Source organism: Carcharodon carcharias, chromosome 15 (assembly GCF_017639515.1).
Source record: "Carcharodon carcharias isolate sCarCar2 chromosome 15, sCarCar2.pri, whole genome shotgun sequence".
Lineage (NCBI taxonomy): Eukaryota > Metazoa > Chordata > Chondrichthyes > Lamniformes > Lamnidae > Carcharodon > Carcharodon carcharias.
Window position 1 is genome coordinate 111,047,869 of NC_054481.1, and position 24,507 is coordinate 111,072,375.

Below are 24,507 nucleotides of genomic sequence, written 5' to 3' on the forward strand. Positions count from 1 at the left end.
AGTGGATCAGTATTGGATGAGCAGAAGATTAATATTGGGACTAGGTTAGAGATGTAGGATAATGAGGTTATTGAGAGTTGAAGGCAAGGATCAGGATTTTGAAGTTGATCATCCATAGAAAATGGATCTGGTTGAGATTGAGGCATGCAGTGAGCAATAAATAGGGTGATGTGTATGCAGACTTTGGGCAGGATATTCCAGTCCCGCCACCAGTGGGAATCATGGAGAACAGGGACACAAAATTTGAAGTGATGACAAAAGTCGGTTTCCTGCCGGCGGGAAAATAAGTTGGCATTTTCCCCTCCGGACTTCCATGGTGGGTGGAGCTCCTGTAGCTCCATGTTGGGAACCGCATTTGCCATTGCATCTCATGAATGCTCAATTAAAATGCCAGCTCACCAGAATCATGTTCGCACTCCAAATCTAATTGCCACGCCGGCAGATAATTACACTGGTTTGATTCATAACCGTATATAGTTGACGTGCACCTGACAACCTGCACTTCACTCATGACTTTGAGGTTTGTATGCACAGTGTTTGCCTACCTTTGACTGCACTGCTATTGGGACTAGGTTAGAGATGTAGGATAATGAGGTTATTGAGAGTTGAAGGCAAGGATCAGGATTTTGAAGTTGATCATCCATAGAAAATGGATCTGGTTGAGATTGAGGCATGCAGTGAGCAATAAATAGGGTGATGTGTATGCAGACTTTGGGCAGGATATTCCAGTCCCGCCACCAGTGGGAATCATGGAGAACAGGGACACAAAATTTGAAGTGATGACAAAAGTCGGTTTCCTGCCGGCGGGAAAATAAGTTGGCATTTTCCCCTCCGGACTTCCATGGTGGGTGGAGCTCCTGTAGCTCCATGTTGGGAACCGCATTTGCCATTGCATCTCATGAATGCTCAATTAAAATGCCAGCTCACCAGAATCATGTTCGCACTCCAAATCTAATTGCCACGCCGGCAGATAATTACACTGGTTTGATTCATAACCGTATATAGTTGACGTGCACCTGACAACCTGCACTTCACTCATGACTTTGAGGTTTGTATGCACAGTGTTTGCCTACCTTTGACTGCACTGCTATTGCAGCTGCTCCAACTCCGTGCTCAGGCTTCTCAGGCAAGATCAGCGGGAAGGGGAGGGGTGGAAGGCAGATGCTTAACTGTTGGGGGAGGGTGAGGATTGGACAGCGACAAGGGAGGGGGTGGAAGGCAGATGTTGACTGGGGCACTGGTGACTGGACAAAGGGAAGGGTGGAAGGCAAATTCTTAATTGGGGCAGGGACCGGAGCCCGGCAGGGAAGGGGTGGACAGAGACACGTGCCGGGTGGGGGGTTGGGGGGGGGGATGGATGGAGGAGGTAGGGATGTTGTCTGGAGCATGGGAGGGAAGGGGGAGATGGAGAGGCACATCTGGGGTGGGGGTTTTAAGGAAGAGGGGGGATAAGTGTGAGTCAGTCCTTGGCAGGAATTGCTGCCTTCTTCAAGGCTTTGATGCAACTGAGGAGGAGAAGAAGGGCCCGTTGCCATCTGGCAGGGCTAAGGGAAGAGCCACACCATGAGGAACATATGCCAGGGGGTCCCTGTGAAGCTGAGGAGAGACCATTTCCACGGATGCATTTTGCACAACTCAGGGTGTACCAATGAGGCTTGTCATACTTTGAGATGAGTGAGAGACAGTGCCACAGACACCTTTGCTTATCAAAGAATGTTATGGCTCACTTCTGCCACATTCTGGAAGGCTAGGCAGCCTATGGAGCATGTGGCCATTCTGCAATGGGATAAGAACTCCATCAGCGCTCAATCTGATGCAATCCACTATCAACATCCTGGGGGTTACCATTGACCAGAAACTGAACTGGACTAGCGACATAAATACTGTGGCTACAAAGCAGGTCAGAGGCTAGGAATCCTGTGGTGAGTAACTCACCTCTTGACTCCTTAAAGCCTGTCCACCATCTACAAGGCACAAGTCCGAAGTGTATGGAATACCCTCCACTTGCCTGGATGAGTGCAGCTCCAACAACACTCAAGCAGCTTGACACCATCCAGGACACAGCAGCCTGCTTGATTGGCACTCCATCCACAAACATTCACTCCCTCCACCACTGACACAGTGGCAACGGTGTGTATCATCTACAAGATGCACTGCAGGAACTCACCAAGCCTCCTTAGACAGCAGCTTCTAAACCCATGACCTCTACCATCTAGAAGGACAAGGGCAGCAGTCACATGGGAACACCACCACTTGGAAGTTCCCCTCCAAGCCACTCAACACCCAACTTGGAAATATATTGCTGTTCCTTCACTGTCACTGAATCAAAATCCTGGAACTCCCTCTCTACAGCGCTGTGGGTGTATCGACACCACATGGACTGCAGCAGTTTAAGAAGGCAGCTCACCACCACCTTTTCAAGGATAATTAGGGATGAGCTATAAAGTCTGGCCTAGCCAGCAACTCCCACATCCCATGAATCAATTTTAAAAAAATAGACATGGTGCAGTCCTTTCAAGCATCATGCCAACATTTCACTGTTTATAGCAGCCTTCAAGAGGCTGAACAGCACTACAAACATCAATGCACTCATGGCAGTATGCCTGGAGGGTTGTCAGGCACCTCAAGGAGGATAATGATCTGTCACTGGTTATCACTTGACTGTCTTGAAGACTGATCTAATTCCAGACAGCGGCATCTCTCCAAAGGCCATTTCTCATGCATAAATAATATTCTGGCCTCATCCTGATACTAAGTCCCCAAGATGAGATTGCTCTTCAGGACACTGTGCTCTGTCATTCTCAATCGTGGATGCGAGCCTATGTGTCAGGTTATCTTTGTGTGTGCAGAGGGAGCTTCAGCAGCACCATCATCTGATCATTGACAAGCACTCATGACCTTGTCTTCATTGGGAGCTTCCCAAGTTCATGTTGAGCATTGCTTTGGCATCTGGAAGTGATATGGCCCAGTCAGTCTCAACACTGCATTTAAGGATTTCTTAGTAACATTGTTGATACTAAAGACCATGCAGCAGATGTGCCGGAGCTTCATTCTCATCCCATTACAGGCCTCCACATTTTCATCCCAGCAGATTGTGATATGTATGAGGAAGCTTAGTACACTGATGGCACTGTCATGATCAGATAACCATGTTGATTGCCCTGCTGAGAGCTGGCACAGGGATTATGTCAAACTAGCCAGACCTTCAGGTTCAAACCAGCATCCTCATATGTATTATGCCGGCATCATGCACACATCTGTAACATTGCATTTCGTGACTGTCGAGCAGACATTTCAAGGGTCACCAAGTACTAACTAGGTCCATTGCTCTGCGTCATGCAGGTGAGGAGTGAGAATCATTGTAGGAATATTTAGCCGTAAACGCAGTGATGAGTTAATGCTGCAGGCCAGCATGAAAGGCTAAGATCCCCAATGATTACTTAAACTGTAATCCACACCCAAACCTGACAGTTGTTACATAGTGGTCATTGAAAAGTTCACTTGGTTGGAATGACTCCAAGGCAGTTCATGTTTAAAACCTATAACATCCACAGGGAATAGTCTTCAGTGCAGCAGCATCAAGATAATAAAAAACTTTCTAAAATCTATACTCATGAGGCCACATTATATGATCCTGATGCAAGTCTTACATATGCATTGTCCAGCCACCATGTTCATAGAGCAACAGGCTTTGTTCATGTTGCTTCTGTGGACAGAAAGGTGACTGACTAAGCTGAGACTGAGTGAGGGACACGATGGGATATACTTGCGGAGGAGGGTATCTGTTACACTCGGATGACCTTGGGACATTGCATCACAAGGAACAGCCATTCACTAGCTGAGGCTTTAAGACAGAAAAGCAAAACATATTTACAACATGTGTGAAGTATATACAGTGAGTGCGCTCTCAATACTTCTTAATTTTTCTAACTCTGCTGCTACGTCTAAGCGAATCACTGACATAGAACCATAGAAAAATTACAGCACAGAAAGAGGTCTTTCAGCTCATCGTATCTGCACCGGCTGAAAAAGAAAAATTGTTTATAACTAGCTGCCCATTTTAATCCCACCTTCCAGTACCTGTCCATAGCCTTGCAGGTTACAGCACTTTAGGTGCAGATCCAGGTACCTTTTAAATGAATTGAGGGTTTCTGCTCCACCACCAAACCAGGCAGTGAGTTCCAAACAAAAACAAAAATAGCTGGAAAAACTCAGCAGGTCTGACAGCATCTGCGGAGAGGAATACAGTTAACGTTTCAAGATTTCATAATGATAATGTTTCAGATTTCCAGTATCTGCAGTATTTTGCTTTTATCTTAGTGAATTCCAAACACCCACCACCCTCTGGGTGAAGAAGTTTTTCCTCTTGTCCCCTCTAATCCTTCTACCAATCACCTTAAATCTGTGCCTCCAGGTAATTAACCTCTCTGCTAGGGGAAACAGGGCATCTCTGTCTACTCTATCTAGGCCCCTCATAATTTTGTACACCTCAATCAGGTCACCTCTCAGCCTCCTCAGTTCCAAGGAAAACAGTCCCAGCCTATACAATCTTTCCTCATAGATGCAATTTTCAAGCTCTGGCAACATTCTTGTAAATCTCTATACTCTCTCCAGAGCAATTATGTCCTTCCTGTAATGTGATGATCAGAACTATACACAAAATTCCAGCTGTGGCCTAACCAGCATTTTATACAGTTGCAGCCCCTGATTTTGTATTCTATACTTTGTCCAATAAAGGAAAGCATTCCATATGCTTTCTTTACCACCTGCCCTGCCACCTTCAGGGACCTATGGACATGCACACCAAGGTCTCTCACTTCCTCTATCCCTCCCAATATCCTCCCAATTATTGTGCATTCCCTAGCTTTGTTTGCCTTCCCCAGATGCATTACTTCATACACTTCTCTGGATTGAATTCCATCTGCCACTTTTCCTCCCACTCAACCACTGAAATCATTCTGAAGACAACAGCTATCCTTTTCACTATCAACTACTCAGTCAATTTTTGTGTCACCTGCAAATTTCCCAATCATGCCTTCCAAACTTAAGTCCAAATCATTAATATGTACAACAAAACAGCAAGGGCCCCAACACTGAGCCCTGTGGAACACCACTGGAAACTGCTTTTCATTTGTAAAAATACCCATCGAGCATTACCCTTTGTTTCCTGTTGCTGAGCTAATTTTGGATCCATCTCGTCACAATCCCTGGTATTCCATTAGGCTTTACTTTTTTGAACAGTCTGCCATGTGGGACCTTGTCAAACGCCTTACTAAAATCCATGTAGACAACACCCAGTGCACTCATCAATCCTCTTTGTTACTTCGTATAAAATTGCGATTAAATTAGTAAAACACGACCTTCCCATAACAAAGCCATGCTGACTCTCCCTGATTAATGCATTCCTTTCTAAGTGACAGTTTGTCCTGTCTCTCAGAATTGAATCTAATAATTTGCCCACCACAGAAGTCAGACTGACAAGCCTATAATTATTTGGTCTATCCCTCGAATCCTTTTTAAATAATGGTACAACGTTCACAGACCTCCAATCCCCTAATACCTCACCTGTATCTGCAGCAGAGGTGGAGGCAGCCTGTTGACTGTTGTCTGAGATGACCTTGGTGGTCATCCTCTGGAGGCCTGAGGCTTGGAGAGCCCTGGCTTGATAAGAGTGTCCTACTTGGGGGCAGGTGCATTTTCCTCAGCCTGCTCAGCTGGAGTTGATGGGGTCATAGGCAAATGGGATTTGAAGCTGTTGGACACCCTTGGAGTGTCCTGTGTGGAGGCCTTGGGGTGTGCGGCTGACACTTCTCCTCCCAGTGGGTGCCTGAGTCCCTCTCTCTGACTCCTTGAGGAGAAGGGGCGCCTGGACGGAGGTCGAGGTGCCCTGGCCCCTCTCTCCTAGCCACTGATGGATCCCACTCATGGCTACAGCGATGGTGTGTGGGTCTGAGTACATATCCAGAAGAAACTACTAGACTAGGGTATCCATGGCGGATGCCACCCTTCCAATGGTGACCTCGATGCCTTCGCATGCCGGAGCCATGATATCATTCAGAACATGGGCAGACTCCTTCATCCTTTGTTCTAATCTGGCGATGGTCTCTGACTACCTTGCTTGCTGATCCCCTGCCTGTCTTTACAGGTCCAACATTTCTCTGAGGGCCAATATTTCTCTGAGGGCCAATTGCAGAGACTCATCATTGGACTTGGACTCAGCAGGGGCTTGGCCTCCAGCAGTCCTCCAAGTTTTGGAGACCTTAGCTGTCACTGCCTCTGCCTTCTGTGGACCTGTTTCTGTACTGTGCTCACCAGATAGTGACCCCGAGCCTGTTCTAGAACAGGTCCCACCGAGGTGTGTGTCTCTATGTTGATGGAGGGTGCAGGTGAACACAGTGTCGGGTCTTCCTTGGATGCTTCCTCAGGATCCTCATCCAAGCTATTCTAGGAACTGGGGCTGATGGGCAGGCTAGCACTTTCCCTGCTCCTTTTCTTGCTGGTGGCTGTGCTCGAGAGAAGGGATAATTAGCGATTGGCTACACAGTCGCCTACATTAAAGAGCACTCATAGTGTCCGCGAGTGGCTGATAACTACTGTATGGATCCTCACTGGCTTGTTGGGTACACTGATCTCGCTGTTGGCACAGGAATAGTTCCTCTCCTTACTAGCCAGCTCTGCCGCCTGCTCCTCGAAGGGGGTGAGTGGCCTCAACTCTGACATCCACCCTCCAGTCGCTCCCTCTTGTTGTGGGTGATCTTGTCCCGCGTAAAGACAGATGGATAGACTGAGCAGCATGGATCAGGATCAGATCATAAGCTTGCAGGCCTGCTGTGTGTGCTGAGTAAGGGCTGAAGAGATGACTTGTGCAGGATATCACAGGAGATGATGATGTTAAAGTGTATGTGAAAGAATCAGTGGTGATGTCCCTCCTGCTGGTAGTGTGTGAGATCCCTGTAGACTGCAACCCAGTGAATGCCTGATGGCCTTATGAGACTGAGAGTTTCAAGTGAGGAGAAGGTTGATTTACCTTGGCAAGGCGGCTGTGATCATTTATCCTCTTCCTGCACTCCACGGTGGTCCTCTTCTGGGTTCCACATACGCTGACATCCCTGGCTACCTTCTCCCAAGCCGGCGTAGTGAGGTTGTTGGACCACCAGCTTCCATTCCAAGGGTAGAGGACCTCCTGCTGGTTCTGGACTGCCTGGAGGAATCTCTCCAGACATTTGTTGCTAAACTTGGGGGCAGAGGGCTTGATTCTTCTGGGGGCTTTCATTCACCACAACATGTCCTGAGCTGCAGAGAGTGACTGTGTGTGTGGGTGCTATTTAAGTATGGTGCCCAGACCATCGACCCCATGAGGTAATGCCGTGGCGAACGAATCCCAGCCGATCCCGCCACGAGATTCGACGAGTTGCTCGTTGATGCATAAATAATGAACTGAAAAGCGAACGATCTGGCGTAATAACCCACCCTGCTGCCCAGCAGGAATCACGCTGACTTTCCCGCCTGCCACTGCACTTAACCTCCAGAGCGGAAAATTTGGCCCTGTGTGTGGGAAAGCCTTAAACAAATATAGTGAAATAAATTAATCAAATTAATAGCACTAATGCTAAGTTGTACACTTTGCTAATTTAGCCTTTGTTAAATGAGGCAGTTGACTTGGTAGTTTGACTGGTTATCAATGTTTGGCTGCTTAATCCAGCTCGCAGTACAGTGTTGTGGCTACTTTGTTCAGTCACACAGTTCAGCAACAACATTTGAAGAACTGCCTGTATCTGTGACTATGTATATGTTGCAACTTGCTTGGGGTCTTTAACAGAACCGAATTATTGACCGTTAAACCAGAAGACTGAGAAAACGGAAACCTCCAGTTCCTCTTTAGAAACTGAGAAATGGACTGAAAACAATATTGCTTGTTCCCTTCTTAAAAAGGCAGTCCATTGGCCAGCAGCTACTCTAAAATCATTTGGAAAGTAATGCTGTGTCAGATGAGAAGATTGCAGTTTCTGCCTATAGTACTGTGTACAAAGCTGTTGACTTTGGACTAATCCTCGATTTCAGATGTTTAGTCATAAGCTGTTTAATTAAGACACTGACTCACATACCAAAGCTATGAATACAGTTAAGCACTGCGAGCTGCACCCCATCTGAGTTCCAGGAAATGGCCATTGACATTAATATATATCTTTCAGGGCCTACGCTGTCTTCCTCATTGAGATCTCCTTAAAACACTTGAGTTCTTATTCTTGGTGATTTCACCTTTTACTTAAGCTCCTCTAGGCTCTTTACTTCCTTTTTCAAGTTCTCTGCCTTTTTACTCTCATTCAACCTCACTTTCCATATAAACGTTCCCTCATTAATTCAGTCTTGAACTCTGAACTCCATGTCCTCTGGCCCTCCACCCGTCATGGTAACTTGTCCTCCACTGACTATTTTAACTGTTCCCTTGCCTCTGTTTTAATGTCTCATTTCTATATTTACTCACCCCTTGATGTTCAGTTCCTTATCTATGAATAATCACCCCTTCAAACCTCTTTGCTCCATGTTCTCCACCATTATCTCCAATTCCAAATGCAAGCATCTTATGTATTTCTTTGTTTCTATGATTGAGGCAATCTATGTAGCTGCCTCTGTGACTTACTTCCCTTAATTTTCCACTCTGCTGTCAGCCCCCCCAGTTCATCACTGACTACATTTGGATAGATAAGGGAGGATTCATGCAAGGGCAGCGCTATGGAACTGGACAATGGTGAGGTGATAGAAGACGATAGTGTGGTCAACCTTTTCAAACACTGCAAAGTAGTCAAATTGCCCTCCACCCACCCCCATCCAAATTTCCTTATCCAACCCTGCTCTGATTCACCCAACACTTGCCATTTCATCTCCATCTCCTACCATGCCCTCTCCATTGGACCAACCTTCTCTCCACCCAAATGTTGAACACACAACTTCTCTTGGCTCCCAGGTTAGCTGACGTTATTAATAGCACTGTGCCTCTGTCTTTCAAAGAATCATTATTTTCATACAGTCACCATCTACTACTATATCTCTTTCCTTTCTTTCATCTCTAAGGCCTTAGAATTTAATGTCCCTTCACAGTTTCATGCCCACCTCTCTCAAAAGAGTTTGACTTCTTATTACAGCGACAAGACAGCTTTGGCCAGTCATTCTCTTTGATGATGACCATGATGCATTATCCCACTGTATTCACCTCAACAGTTCTGGAGTGTTTGATATGGTCCATGTTGGCCTCTTCCATTATCTCTCCTGTTGTTCAGCTCCATGGAATTGCCCTTGTGTAGTCCAGCTTCCACCTATCCGAACAGTCAGTGCATGCCCATGCATCGCCACCTGCAGAGTTTTCCAGGGATTTATCCTTGGCTTATCTGCTTCCTCATCTACATGATAGTAACAGAATTCATAAGCAAGGTGTCGATGATACTTTGGCTGGAATTTTCCGCGCCCGTTGATGTCAGGCGTCATGGCAGGTGTGAGCAGACAATATGGCGAGAAGGCCAAAAATTGGTTTTACATCGTCGTGAAACCAGTTTGCGATCATCTGTTCCGCCCATCAATAGGCTGGGCTGCCTTTCTCGCCATCTAATGTCGTGAACCTAATTTCAATGCATTTGCGTCTCATTATCTTGCCTGCCCACCTGAATCATCCCCCCACATCAAATTTGTCGCACACATTGGCAGGAAAACATGCCTTGATACGTGTGACATGCAGAAGTCAGGACTTACCATTAGGGCCTTGCTCACATCGCGGACATCCAAGGAGCAGAAGATGCTGGAGCTCAGCAGTTACTGGACCCTCGGGGAGCACATGCATTGCATGCAAGGTGGATTCTCACAGACATGGCTCCGCTGCAAAGCAGCTTACGGAAGGTGGGAGGTCTCCTATGATGTCTGAGGTCTGCTTCAGGACTTCACAGTCTTGGCCATGGGCTGCTACAGTTGATTACCGAGACGGGGGGAAGGAAGGTCCAGCTGTTTGTAAGAGAGGAAGGTGTACTGATTGGGGGTTGGGAGGAGGGGAAAATGAAGATGTCAGGGCGTTTGAAGTGGGAGGGGGGATGAGGTTGAGGGGGCAGCATGGGGGAGGAGGGTGTAATGGGGTAGAATGCGGCAACTGGGGAGATAGGTGTAAGGGGGGAGGAAGGTATAAGGGAAGGACCTCAGAGGGGAGAAGGTGTAAGGGGAGAAGGTGTAAGGGAAGGAGTCCGGAGGGGAGGGAGAAGGAGGAGTGTGGGGGGGAGGGAGGAGTGCAGTGGGGAGGGAGGAGTGCGGGGGGGAAGGAAGGAGTCTGGTGGAGGAGGGAGCAATGGGGGCATGTCGAGGTGAACATGCAAGAGAGGTGCTTGTGGGAGTGAACCGAGGGTGACGGCAAAGGAGGGAATGTGGGTATGAGAGGGGGTAGAGTGAGCCAGAAGGGTGGGAGGGTGAGGGTGCAATGGTAGTGATAGAAAGGACGGTGTGGATGGTAGGGACCTGGAGGCAGACATGAACCCTGGGGGTGGGAAGTAGGAGGTCAATGTGAACGGTGGGGGGGTTCTCAGGAAGGTAGGGAACGTGCACATTTGCCTGCTCATCCTGGAAAGAAAAGGGTTCAGGTTGGTAGGTGATGGTGTGGAGGTGATGTTAGGGTGGTCAACAGGGATGAGAGAAAGGACATGGGTGAGTGGGAGAAGGGAAAGGATGGAGGAACTGAGAAGAAATCTTAATACAACCATGTTTTTGAAATTGAAAGTGAAAGTGAGAGGAGCCTCAGGTTAGGCAGGCATAAGTGCCTCATGGGAGTGCGATCAGTGGGTGGACAGCAATGCAAGTCAGCTCAGATGGATAACTGAAAGAGAACCCCGGTAGGCAGCATTGAAAAGGCTTGGGATGTTGAGATGAGTTAGATGGAGGAAGGATCCGGGTGCGTGGGAGAGTGCTTGCACGAGTCTCCGAAAGGCCCTGTTTCACGCACACTTCTTCCTCCAGAATCACATGTGGTCCGGCTGTGTGCAGCTGAACTGCTAGTGGGGGGAGTGCAGGGGGAGGACTCACAAAGCCTCTAAATGAAGCTGAAAGATAACACGCTTTACTCAGTTACTCAGTTTTCAGATTATAAAGTGACAAGATGTGTTCACCCGTGCAACCACTTGAGATCAGAAATTCTTAACTTTTCTAGGCCTACCACTTCTAGGTGCTGCCCTGACATCCGCAGGAAGGATGGAGACAGCCTGTGCAATGGTTGGTCTTGTTGCCTCTGATGACTTTGGCATGGGTCATCTGGAGAGCCGAGGCCTTGAGGGGCCCGGCTTGCTTTGGCTGTCCTCCTGTGGGTCAGCTGCTCCCTCTGAGGCGACAGAGGACGAGGTTGAGGGGTTCACAGACAAAGGGGACTCGAAGGGAGAGGACAGCCTCTGAGATTACTCAGTGGATCCCAGGGGTGTCCGGCTGCTACTCCTCTTCCCATCGGGTGCCCGAGGGCACGCCTGACTCCTCGAGGGGAAGGAGCAACTGGAGGGATGTCGAGGTGTCCCGTTTCCCCCTCATGTTGCCATTGCAGGAGCTTTTTTTTAATTCATTCGCGGGATGTGGGCTTTGCTGACAGGGTCAGCATTTATTGCCCATCCCTAATTGTCCTTGAGAATGTGGCGGTGAGCTGCTTTCTTGAACCACTGCAGTCCATGTGGTATAGGTACACCCACAGTGCTGTTAGGAAGAGAGTTCCAGGATTTTGACCCAGTGACAGTGAAGGAATGGTGATATATTTCCAAGTTAGGATGGTGAGTGACTTGGAGGGAAGCTTCCAGCTGGTGGTGTTCCCATCTATCTGCTGCCCTTGTCCTTCTAGGTGACAGTAGTCATGGATTTGAAAGGTGCTGTCAAAAGATCCTTGGTGACTTCCCACTGCGCAGCTTGTGGATGGTACACACTGCTGCTACTGTGCGTCAGTGGTGGAGGGAGTGAATCTTTGTGAATATGGTGCCAATCAAGGGGGCTGCTTTGTCCTGGATGGTGTCAAGCTTCTTGAGTATTGTGGGAGCTGCACTCGTCCAGGAAAGTCGATCACTTCCATCACACTCCAGCCTTGTGCCTTGTGGTTGGACAGGCTTTGGGGAGTTAGGAGGTGAGTTACTCGCTGCAGGATTCCTAGCCTCTGTCCTTCTTTTGTAGCCACAGTATTTATATGGCTAGTCCAGTTCAGTTTCTGGTCAATGGTAACTCCAGGATGTTGATAGTGGGGGATTCAATGATGGTAATACCATTGAACATCAAGGGGAGATGGTTGGATTCTCTCTTGTTGGAGATGGCCATTGCCTGGCACTTTGTAGCACGAATGTTACTTGGCACTTGTCAGCCCAAGCCTGGATATTGTCCAGGTGTTGCTGCATATGGACACGGACTGCTTCAGTATCTGAGGAATCACGAATGGTGCTAAACGTTGTGCAATCATCAGCGAACATCCCCACTTCTGACCTAATGATGGAAGGAAGGTCATTGATGAAGCAACTGATGATGGTGGGCTGAGGACACTACCCTGACTAACTCCTGCAGTGATGTCCTGGTGCTGAGATGACTGACTTCCAACAACTACAACCATCTTCCTTTATGCTAGGTATGATTCCAACTAGCAGAGAGTTTTCCCCCTGATTCCCATTCACTCCAGTTTTGCTAGGGCTCCTAGATGTCACACTCGGTCAAATGCTGCCTTGATGTCAAGGGCAGTCACTCTCACCTCACCTTGGGAGTTCAGCTCTTTTGTCCATATTTGAACCAAGGCTGTTATGAGGTCAGGAGCTGAGCGGCCCTGGTGGAACCCAAACTGGGCGTCAGTGAGCAGGTTGTTGCTATGCAAGTGCCACTTGATAGCACTGTTGATGACCCCTTCCATTACTGATGATCAAGAGTAGACTGATGGGATGGTAATTGGCCGGGTTGGATTTGTACTGCTTTTTGTGTACAGGACATACCTGAGCAATTTTCCACATAGCCGGGTAGCTGCTAGTGTTGTAGCTCACCCATGGCTACCATGATGAGTGTAGGCCTGCGCACACCTCCATGTTCTGCTGGACCAGTTTCCCCATGATGTTCGCCATCCTCCCCATGGAGATCTCAAAGCGTGCACATGTGGGCAGCATTTCATCAGAGAGAAGGCCACTCTGTTGAGGGCTTCCAACAGCTCTGCGTGATTTTCCCCTGCCTTCTGCGGTTTTTCCACAAAGAACTGAAAGGCTGAATCCAGAGGTCCGTTATCTGACTCGGACCTCCACAGATGCCTCTTCCCCAGCAGCCCTTCGAGTGCCAGAGACCTCAGCTGAACCTGCTTCCTTCTTCTGCAGACACTTGTCCATGCGGTTACAATTGGATTCTGAACCCAAGTCTGCTCTTGATCTAGGTCCCACCAAGGTGTGTGTGTCTGCGCAGGTGGAGGGAGTGTGTAAGTGCTGTGACAGGTCTTGCGGGCTGCTTGTTTCCAGCTCTTCAGTGGAGGAAGTGTCCTCTTGGCTGAAGATGAGGACGTGGATGGGACTGGCTGGTTAAGGGTGTCGGTCACTTAGCGGAGCTCCCTGTGAACTAAAGCAGAGATAATTAGTGCATGGTAGCAAAGTCAAAAGCAAGAGAGAGAGCACTCACAGTTATGTTGAGAGGGGAATGATCCTCATATGGGTGTTTGCCGCCAACCTCATTGTCGCTGCAGGCACGGTCCACGTTCTCACCAGTCAGCACGATGGCACACTCCTCAAAGCCTATTGTGGACCACTCCATTCCCGGTCTGGGACCTCTCCCTGCAGTTGTGAGCCACATTCTCCTGTGTGAAAACAGACGGAGAGAGCAGGACGCATGGTACTGCGTGGAATTTTTATGGTGTGCTGTTGAGGATGCAAGCTCCAGAAGATATGAGCCGGATGAAGATGTGAGGATGGTTAATGGTGTTGTCCCTTGAGGTGTGAGATCCCTGTGGATGTGTGATGGGTTTGTGAGTGTGTGAGTTGAGAGCGTTGAAGTTGTTGACTTACGCTGGTGGAGTGGATGAGAACATTCATCCTCTTCCTATACTGGATGGCTGTCCTCTTTTGCAGGGCATTGGCACTGACCACCGCTGCCACTGCCTCCCTTGCTGAATTGGTGACTTTGCTTGCTGCTCTTCGCCCAGAGCAGGGGTAGAGTACTTCGTGGCAGCCCTCCACTGCATCTAGTCAGCGCTCGAGGGAGGCGTGGCTAAATTTGGGGACAGCATGTTTCCTACATTTTGCAGCCATCAGTTCGCAGCAGCTTCCTATCCCTTGAAAAGTGAAGGGGTGTACTTTAAGTGTGGCGCTCGGTTTACTGAAGGCCTGAGATGATGGCCAGATGGGGATAACAGAGGCCACCCTGCCAGCAACCCGGCCTGTTTCCAGGAATGCATTATTAATGCGCCGGGAAGGGACGATATGGTGTGAAAAGTTGCCACTGCGGTGGGTGGGTAAAATGTCCTTTTTCCTGCCCGCTACCACGCTGAGTGCAAACCTGTGACGAGCCCGCCCTTTATGTCTTCATCTGCTGTCTTAACCGCACAACCAACTCCAGCATCTCTGCCAGATGGCCTGTTTCACATTTAGTTATGGAGAGTCACATTCTTCTACAAATAAACATTGGTAAGATTGAAGGTGCAATTGTCACCACTTGTCATAAATTTCAATCTCTGTGTATTGACTCCATCCCCTCTGGTCTGTAACATTTCCCACCCCTCCCCATTTCCTTATTAAACTCCATTCCATGATCTTGTACATTAGTCTCAATTTTCCAATATCCTTTTTGCTGGCCTCTCACCACCCTACATAAACTCCAACTTGTTCAGAAGGCAACAAGCTATATCCTATACAAAACTAAGTCTGACATGCCATTTACCTCCTTCTTTGCTAACCTCACTGTGAAACTACGTTGGTTCCCTGTCCCCAACACCTGCAATTCTGAATCCTCATCCTTTTTGGCAAATTCCTCCACAGCCTCCTTTTCCTCGTCAACTATTTCCAGCCTTATATACTGTTGTAGGGTGTTGTAAACCATTCAGCAGGTCATAGTCTTAAGTAGGTTAACTGCATGTATTTATTAACTATAAGAACTATGTAAATATCTGCAGTAAAGGGTTCAAGCTGGGAGCTGCCTCCATGCTTGCTTGTGCAAACAGTTGTGTCCAACACTAGACTGATCTCTAGGTGCGGGTCATGTGTTCTCTTACATTACTGTTTGGGTGGTACTGTACTCAGTCCCACGTTAACCCTATATGTGCCAGACCATTAAACTACACTCCCCCACTCTCCCGCCCCCAAATCTTTATCCAAGGTATTTCAAATTATTCTAGTTTACCCCATTTTTTTACATCATTAACACTACCCCATCTCCTCCCTTCAAGTCTCTGAGTTCATAGGTTCAGGCATTCTGGGGGTCTTCCATATCTCGATTACACTACTTTTGGAGGAATGATAGGCTCTATCATTGCAGGTAATGTATTGATTTGAAGGTTGTTCTAGCATCTGGGTATCTTTTTATCCTTTTTTGTCCACTCCTTGGTATTGAACTGCTCTTTGTCGACTCAACAGTCGTGGTGATAGTTGTTTGTTATTCCATCCCATTTCTTGTGGGGTGGATGAATGTTGTGCTTGTCTCCATGTCATTTTTCCTCTTCTTCCTTTGTCGTGTGGGTTGTCATGATGTCCTCTGTGACGGTAGATGACCTTTCCTGTTATGAGGATGTGGTTTTTTTAGTAAGCTCACCTTTGCATTTGGCTGTGTGGTGTGCTGTGGGCAATGGACGGCTGCTACTTGGTTCCAGCATCGTCTGTAGCACTGTCATGCCGGTTGGGAGTCGCAGCATTTGTTCTGTGTCGCAGTGTTGACCTCATCAACAGTCATCGGAGCTGGAGATTGAGGCTCTTCTGGTTGTTGGTCCCTCTCTTGTCTATCCTTCACTGGAGGTTGTGACAGCCATCTGAGTGGTGGTCTGGTCTGACCAATGAGGGCTTTCCATCACCTGTTACAAAAATGGACAAACCTACAAAGAGAGAAGATGGTTCAGAGCTGAAGTCCCAGGCTGGATACTCTTTCTTGTTTGAGCTATCAGGAAATTGCAGTTCCTTGTAATTTATGACTGTGGTTATCTTGACATCGTCTGCTGTTTTGAGGAGATTCAGGGCTACACAGGCATCTCTGCTCAAGAGAGAAAATGACTGGTTACAGATGACGTAGATCAGCTCGAAGATTTGTTTGCTGGCATACCTTAGTGGTTCCAGAATCATGCCTCTGACTGGAAGTTGGATCCCTCCAGGCCCATAGAGTGGTGTGTGTCTGTTGTTCTTTCAAAGGCAGAGGTCTCTCAACCATAGTTCTTTGTTCAATAGGACCGGAACACGGTTCCCGTATCCAATTTAAAGTTTGTGAGATGACCGTTAACCAAAATATCCACATTCCAATACAAAAATCCAGGATCTTTAACCTCACCCAAGAAGCATGGCTGTGTGTCCTCTTGGTGTGCAGTTTCAACCTCATGAATTACCTTTGGGTCTTCTGTGCATTTAGATGTTTTGGCCTTGCACAGTTTACTGAAGTTTCCAATTCTATCATACTAAAGGATGGGGCTGAAATTGCAGGACATTGATCTCACCTGTGAAGGAGCTCTACTGGTCAGTATTGCTTCCCTTGACCTAGAGTGTCCCTGTTTCTGTGCTGTTTCACTAACTGGACTGTGGGGTTTCCTTTGTACCATGGGTTACTTTCTCCTCAATGGACCTGTGCTGCACATGGAGTTCAGACTGCCCAACAATTTGGATAGCTTTCTCCAGGGTTAGATCTTGCTTCGCTTGCAGCTAGCCTGAGTGCTCATCATCCACTACTCCTACAAATATTCTATCCCTGATAAGTTCAGATTTTAGGTCTTCGTATTCACAGCCTTCAGCCACTTTGTACAGATCATTAATGAATGGGTCGATAAGTTCTCCAGGCTGCTGGACACACTTATTAAGTTTAGCTCTTTCAAGGATTTTGTTACTTCCCAGGTTAAAATAAACATCAAATGATTTTAGTACTTCTTCAAATTTAGTAGTTGATTTGTTGATTCCTTGTCTAGCAATAATGTTGTCTGCTATCAAGCCTATTGAATAAAGCCTCAATTATGTGATTGATCTGGGCGTTGGATAAGTCCAAATTGATCTGTAAGAATGGATTTCTGATCCATGGTTAAAAAACTTTAAAGTGCAAATTCAGCTTTAAGAAGTTGCTGTAATTCAAGATGGCTGTTTATTTGAATACAAAGGGTTTAACCCATGCTTGCTGGTTTTGGCAGGCTTCCAATGCCATGGCGCTTGCACTCAGCCTTGAAAAAAATTTTAAACAATGGCTGCTTGGATTCACTATCTGCAGACTTCTCCATTTCAGTGCTATGCTTTAGGGTGATGAAAACATTGACCAGCCTTTGCTGGTCTTCAAAGCTGATTCTTTAGTCAAATTCTTCCAAATTAATGAATCAATTAATTTTTTCTTCCAGGAGCAACTCAGATGCCACATGTTCGGGTGCTGACTCAGGAATCTTGTTTTTTTGATGAAATTTTTAAACTGCAATTTCTGACCACAACTATTTCAAAGTTTCAAGGACTTGCTGTATCCTGGGATTTATAAGATTTAGCACACCCCTGCTAGGTCTGTTGACTCTGTACTCTGGAAATTGAAGCTGGACTTCCAAGAGATCCTATGGAGTCTTATGCTGCAGTGAGGAATTTAAAATTTCTACCTTCAGCTTCCAAGCACTTCTTTGGATTTTAGTTTTTCTCTGCATTTTTTGCAAGGTTTTGGATTTTTTCATTTGCTGCCATTATGCTGTAGGATATTTGATACTGTTTGGTACGTCTTCATGAAGTCTTCATAGCCTTAAGTAAGTTAACTGTATGTATTTATTAACCACAAGAACTAAGTACATATATACAGTAAAGATTTCAAGCTAGGAGCTGTTTCCATGCTTGCTTATGCACATGGCTGTACCCAACATTAAACTCACCCCCCGATGTGGGTCATGTGTCTCCTACATCACTGTGGGGGCATTACTCAGCCCCACGTTAACCCTAAATGTGCCAGACCCTTATACTACATATGCCTCCCTGGTTCTCTATCCTTGACCTTTTGTGCGTCTGCTCGAAGGGAGCCCTCCTTGTTTGGGGGATTGGTTAGCTCAGTTGGCTGGATGGCTGGTTTGTAATGCAGAGTGATGCCAACAGTGCACGTTCAATTCCTGTACTGACTGAGGTCATCCACGAAGGCCCTGCTTTTGTCTTTAGCTTCCGTGGCTTAGTTGGTTAAAGTGCCTGCCTAATAAGCAAGAAATCCCCCTCTCTGGGTCCTCCCCAATTCATTTTCCTGAGTGAGGATTCATATTTTTATGATAGCAGGCTCCCGATGAAATCCCTGCTCTCCAGAGGCAGTGGGAATGCTACTGTGGCAACAGAAAATGCATTGACGGATCTTAAAAGGCAGAAGCGTCCTGGCAATTACAGCATGGTTCCCACTGAAGTCCATGACCAAAACTGGGATTTTCAGCAGGTTGATGCTGGACCCAAATCGGAATAGGAGGAGTCCAAAACAAGACCCAGTCCCACCATTTGGAGAAACCTCTTTACTGTTGTTTCTGGGACTTGCCACCTGCTTCCCTGCAGCAGGAGCAAATGGGGTGGTTGGGAAGAGGAATCTGCTGGATACCCTGGCCCAACTATTTGAATATGTTGGGCTTGGAAGGTATGGCTGATCGTGATCTGGTGGGCCAGAGAGCGAAGGAATGTCAGATGGGTCAGTAAGGCACTGGTAGGTCTCACTGCTTGCATTTAACCTCATTCTCTGCCACAATCCCACCCGATTTCAGAAGAGAACCCCCTCTTGCTGTCTAGGGTTGCACATAATTAATTATATTTTAATGCAGTGCCCGAGGGTGCCTGGTCCATACCCCAGCAGAATCATAACATTATGAGGAGAGAGGATAACATTAGAGAAAAAGAACAGATAAATAGTGATCTAAAAATGGTTTTAATCAGATGAGTTAAGTTTACCAGTTACTTAGGACATTATCTTCTATTAGCCTCAGCTTCCCAGCCAAATCCATTTTGGATATGCATTTTATTGACAGTGTACTAATGGAATAACACATTTTACATTCGTAAGAGGGAAGTGTAGTTGGATCATCTAATCCCCTGGGGAAGGCTGGTGTGTGCTTCCTGTGATGTTGATTACTGTCCTTCTTGTATTGCAGATAAGCATTTAGTTTTGCTGGGAAATGCTTTAGTCATTGCTAGAACGATAAGGGCCTTTGTATTTTTCTCCAAGACCATAAATTCGGTTAAAAAGTCAGTCCCGCCAACATGTCCCCATAGATAACTTGCATTCAAAAACTGAAACACTTCATATTTTGATTGGAAAAATATTTTCTCTGTTCTTTAAAGCAGTAAGTACACAGCGTAATCTGATCTGTTTCAATAAAAATTATTAAAATGAATTCTACGTTACCCCCTTTTTCGCTGAAAGATCCTGAATCTTGCTAAGTTTTTGCACAGGCACTATCTGCTTTGCAATACCTTATCCAAATTAACATTTTTAATGATTAAGCCTAGACAGCAGGCTGTTCAATTGCATAGGGCATCAGAGCAAATCAAGTCTGATTCTGTGCTCACTTAACATCCACAGACTATCATTTTCCTACACTGGTCACTGGATACCAGTGAGAAACAAGAACCCTGTTAGCCCTCCCATTCCTGCAGCATTCCTACAACGATTAGTTAAATAGGCACTGACCAGTGATAAAACTTGGTTTGTATTACCAAATGCTACACCAGAAGACGTCTTTATACTAAAAAAATGGTTTCTGGAAATGTCAAGTGGCTTGTGATTCAGAAGGTGAGTCATTGTGTAATTTTGGTTTTCAATATATGTCCATATGATGTGGGACATGTTTTAAAAGATGTCTGATATGTAATTTGGATTGTAAAGAAGCTGAAATGCAGACATGAAGCTGTTCAACGACTTGCTGGATGTTAGTAAGTGATTTGTTCAGTGTGGAATGAACCATACAGAGGAAATTCCCAGGCCGAACGTGGTCTCTGCTAAGTTAGCTGGTCTCAGTTGAGGCAGTATTTGGATGCACAATAAACTGCAGTACCCTTGAATCAGGGATGGGCAGAGATGTTGCTTCCAGTGACTCTTGGTTGGGTGTATGCAAGTTGAGACTTGACTATTATGCCCTTCATGATAGAATATTTTGCTGACAGTGTTCGGCTCACAGGTAAAGAATGATTACTCACGTATGATATCGGGCCTGCTAGCACCTTGAGGTAAAATGTTAAAGAAAATGGCTTTAAATTAACTTTGATCCACGTTTAAATTAAATGTAGTCAAAAATCATTTTTGGATGATAGTTGAAGTGAAACATTGACTGCTCAGTTAACAGGATATGTGCAGCAACTTAGAAAAATACAAATGCACGCACACACAACATTCAGTTACCGTGCCTGATGTATCCTACACTGCTGTTGCCACCTTTAATGCAAACTGTTTGTAAACAGCAATTTCTGACTTGCAAAGTAGAAATTCCTGGCAATGCCATGTCTCCTGCCTTCTGATGCTAGTTCAGAGCTGGCTCCAATTTTAGTAATTTGAAACAGACTTGTAAGCAATCAGATTTGAATTCCCAGTCAGTTAGTGCCCCGAGGAAACCCACGGCACATGCAGCAAGCTGATAATATAATGGTGTTTTGCGCATGAGCAGGGTGAGGGGGAGGGGAGAATAAGAAGATGGGGCAGAAGTGAGTATCAATGCTGAGATACAACATTTTACACTTGAGATCTATTTAGTCTCAACTGAGTGTGATCTCACAATTTAAGCATGGCTACAAGTAAGACGTGTGGAGGACTCTGCATCTCAGTACAGTAGATTAGAATCATTTCTCCTATGTAGCCCAGTAATCTGTATGACAGTGCCTGTGTTTCTTTTGAGCTCCAGCATTGTCCAGAATTTTACATTTAATGGTGTCTCTGAGCTCAGCATTCTATTTGTGTTTAATAATGTTTTGAAATGTCTGGACGGAAGCAGCTAGGAACAGACATTTTAGTGTCAGATTTCCTGCTACGCTGAGCTCATGAAGTTCTGCTCCAATAATATAAAGGGGAAAAAGTTGAATTCATTTAGGTCTGTGGGATGATATAGTGATACTTAGCATTGAATGTTTAACACAAAGGGTTGAATTTTCAGGGAGGTGGAGAGACCTGAAAATTTTGGCGCAGGCTGGTTTGTCTATTTCAGACGTTGTTCCTGACACTGTTGGGAGGGATACAGGGAGGGCGGAGGACTGGCATCCCACTCTCCTCCCTGCTGAGGCCAATTAAAGTATTTGACAAGCTTGTTAAAAGCTTGATGGAGGGGGGAAGGTAGAGTTTTGAAGGGGTGCATGGGTTTTAGAAGGTTTCTTTTACAGATCAGCTGAAAGGAGATGGATACAGAATGGGCTGCCCCAGGATATCACCCTGGCCCCTTAAGAGAATCAGTGGGGCAAAGGGGGACTTGGCACTTGGGAAAGTGCCTTTGGCGCTGCACAGATGGCAGAGAGAGTGGCACTCAGTACTCAGGCATTTAACCCTCTTGGCATCATGGTGGCAGAAGAGTGGGGGTAAGGGCTGCCAATCACAATAGCTTGGCCATCTGTCCAAAAGGAAGGCCACAGCTGGCACTGAGGGCTGACAGAATTTAGGCCCAATGGCAATGAAGGAAAACACCCTCGCCCTCCGCAGGAAGGTTGGAACCCTAAAGGATCAGGAGGGCAAGGGAGAGAAAAGAGGGGCAGAAAGGAAACAAAGCTCATATCCTCACCACAGGATCTATTGGCGAAGACGGAGCTACCTGGAGATGGCCGAGACCCAGTGCTGCAGGAGCCTGTGACTCCCCAAGCAGATGGCCTCAGAAATCTGTGACCTTGTTGCAGAAAACCTCACAGTACTTGTTACCATTCCCTGTCAGGGCTGTCAAAGTCATTATGACCTTGAACAACTTCACTACTGGCACCTTCCATGGATCAGCAGCAGACCTTAAGTAGGATCTCACATAGAGCTGTGCAGCACTGCATCTTGCTGGTCACTGATGTTTTCTTTGTCAGGGCTGGACAGTATATTCATTTCAGAGCAGACACAGCCTTGCAGGGACAAAGGGCATTGGGTTTCACTGCCATTGGTGGATTCCCTCATGTACTGGGCAACATCGATTGCACCCATGTGGCTATCAAGGCACTATGTGACCGGCCAGTGAGATCCATCAACAGGAAGGACTTCTACTCCCTCAACGTCCAACTGGTCTGCAACCACAACAAGAGCTTCCTCCATGTACATGTTTGCTTTCCTAGTAGCTTCCCCCTCCTTCATCTCCCGCCTTTCTACACTGCCTAACCTTTTCATTCCAGCCCCCAAGTGTGTTTATGGATCATAAGGGACATGAAGACACAGCTAGTCATCTGTCCACAGGAGCCCCAGACAAACGTGGAAGCGATACAACTAATGCCTTCTGCTCAATAGAACAACAATTGAGCAGACCATCAGGCTTATCAAGGTGTGATTCCGGTGCCTGGACTGGTTAGGTGCAACCTCCAATAGCTTCCTGAAAGCGTCTCAGTTATTATGGTGGTCTGCTGCACTCTCCATAACATGGACTTCCAGAAAGGTGTGGACCAAGAGACCCTGAAAGAATGCAGCTCATGCGGGGAGGAGCAGGAAGTAAAAGAGGAAGAGGAATTGGAGGCAAAGGGAGATGTTGCTCCCTTGAGGAAAATTTTTTTTCTCTCAGAGGGTCATTGATTTGTGGAATTCTCTTCCCCAGAGAGCAGTGGTCATCAAATTAATTAAAGGCAAAGTTAGATAGATTTTTGATAGACAAGAGAGTCCAAGGGTTATGGGGGGTGGACAGGAAAGTGGAATTAAGACCACATCTAGATCGGCCATGATCTTATTGAATGGCAGAGAAAGCTCAAAGGGCTGAAAGGCCTACTCCTCCTAAGCCCTATGTTCCTATGAACAGAGCCCCTGCTGCACAATGAGGTGGCCCCCTCCTGCCACCTTCCTCTTCTCCCTCATGCTTCCAACATTAGATCCAGATCAGCAAGTGAGGACAGCCCTGCCCAGGTGTTAGGCCTCCAGCTCTCCTTCTGGTACTGTGGAAGGCTTTGGATTTCTCCCTGGGGGCAACCTGCAGCCTCTGTAATGGTTACATGTGAGGAGTCCAAAACGGCCCCATGCTTCATCTGACCCGTCTTTGTTCTGGCCCCATTTGTTTTAACCGGAAAGGAAACCCATCTCCATATCAATGCTCACCCCTGTGAAAATATGAATTTTAATCAGTTTCCCACCAGACGCAGGTTTCTGACCCGGAAACAAACCAGGCCCCTGTTTCCCGCCTCCATGGTGAAAATTCACCGTTCTCACTGTTCTCAGGCTGTTCTCAGCCTGATTTTGATCAGCCGTCTTCTTAAAATGCTGACTTTTATTGTTGGGGTATTGTTCCACAGGTACTGGCAGCCGCCCAGTACCTGTCCTGAGTGTAATCTTAAACAGTGACTGTTAGCTGGGCGTTCACACATGTCGGGCATCATACCTGAAGTAAAATCTGCCCTCATGTAATTGAGATAACGGGATTAAGACCAGAATGAAGAACTTGTATTTATGCTAGTGCTTCATCACGTTTCTCAGAAACATCTCAAAGTGCTTCCAATACAGTGAGTTACTTTGAAGGCCCTATAAACATCATGTTTGATAAATGACCAGTTTTCTTCTTTTTGGTACTGTTGGCTGAGGAAGGAATAAAAGACGAAAGAAGTCCATGTTCTTCTTTAAATAATGTTATAAGATCTTAACCTTTACTGGCCAAGATGTAATGCAGTGCCTTTTTTGATGTTGTTGACTATGAAATCAGGAGAACAGTATTCCAATCGATGTAGTCAGCTCCAAATGTAAATTTCCTGACTTTTGCTTGCAGTGTGCTGTTGTTTTGTTGTGAACCAACAAAGAAGAAGGCTCCCAGTAATAGTTCAGGTCCTGGATGCTGCTGGGGCTATGATGTTATTATTAGATTAGCATATGAACCACATGGTGCTGCCAAGGACGTATAATCAAGGTTAAACTGTCATTAATTTCACAATTTGCTGTCACCTTCAGAAGTCGGAGAGAATCCACAGAAGGCTACCTTCTTGGAAGCTTTTCTTGTGATTACTCACCTCCCTGAGGACATCAATAAGTTATATGGAGCCCATGATCAGGGGATTTGTACATGGTGTGTGGAATATATGAGCTTAATGGCCCACGTAATATTTTTCACAATCTATTTTTCTTTTATCCTAATGTGTGTGGGATTTTGTTATGAAACTACTTAACGGGGGTGGTGCTGATACCATAAAGCACAAGAACATTTGTTCGAGCTTGTATAATATACAGATTGGGTATCATCTTTCCTATTTTTCAGCCACACCT

The 24,507-nt window shown here is 46.4% G+C and overlaps 1 protein-coding gene across 3 annotated transcripts in view; it reads left to right on the forward strand.

Moving 5' to 3' along the window:
* Positions 1-24,507, forward strand: part of zgc:154075 (uncharacterized protein LOC556929 homolog) — a 265,051-nt gene that overhangs the window by 179,140 nt on the left and 61,404 nt on the right. The gene's annotated exons all lie outside the window — the stretch shown is intronic.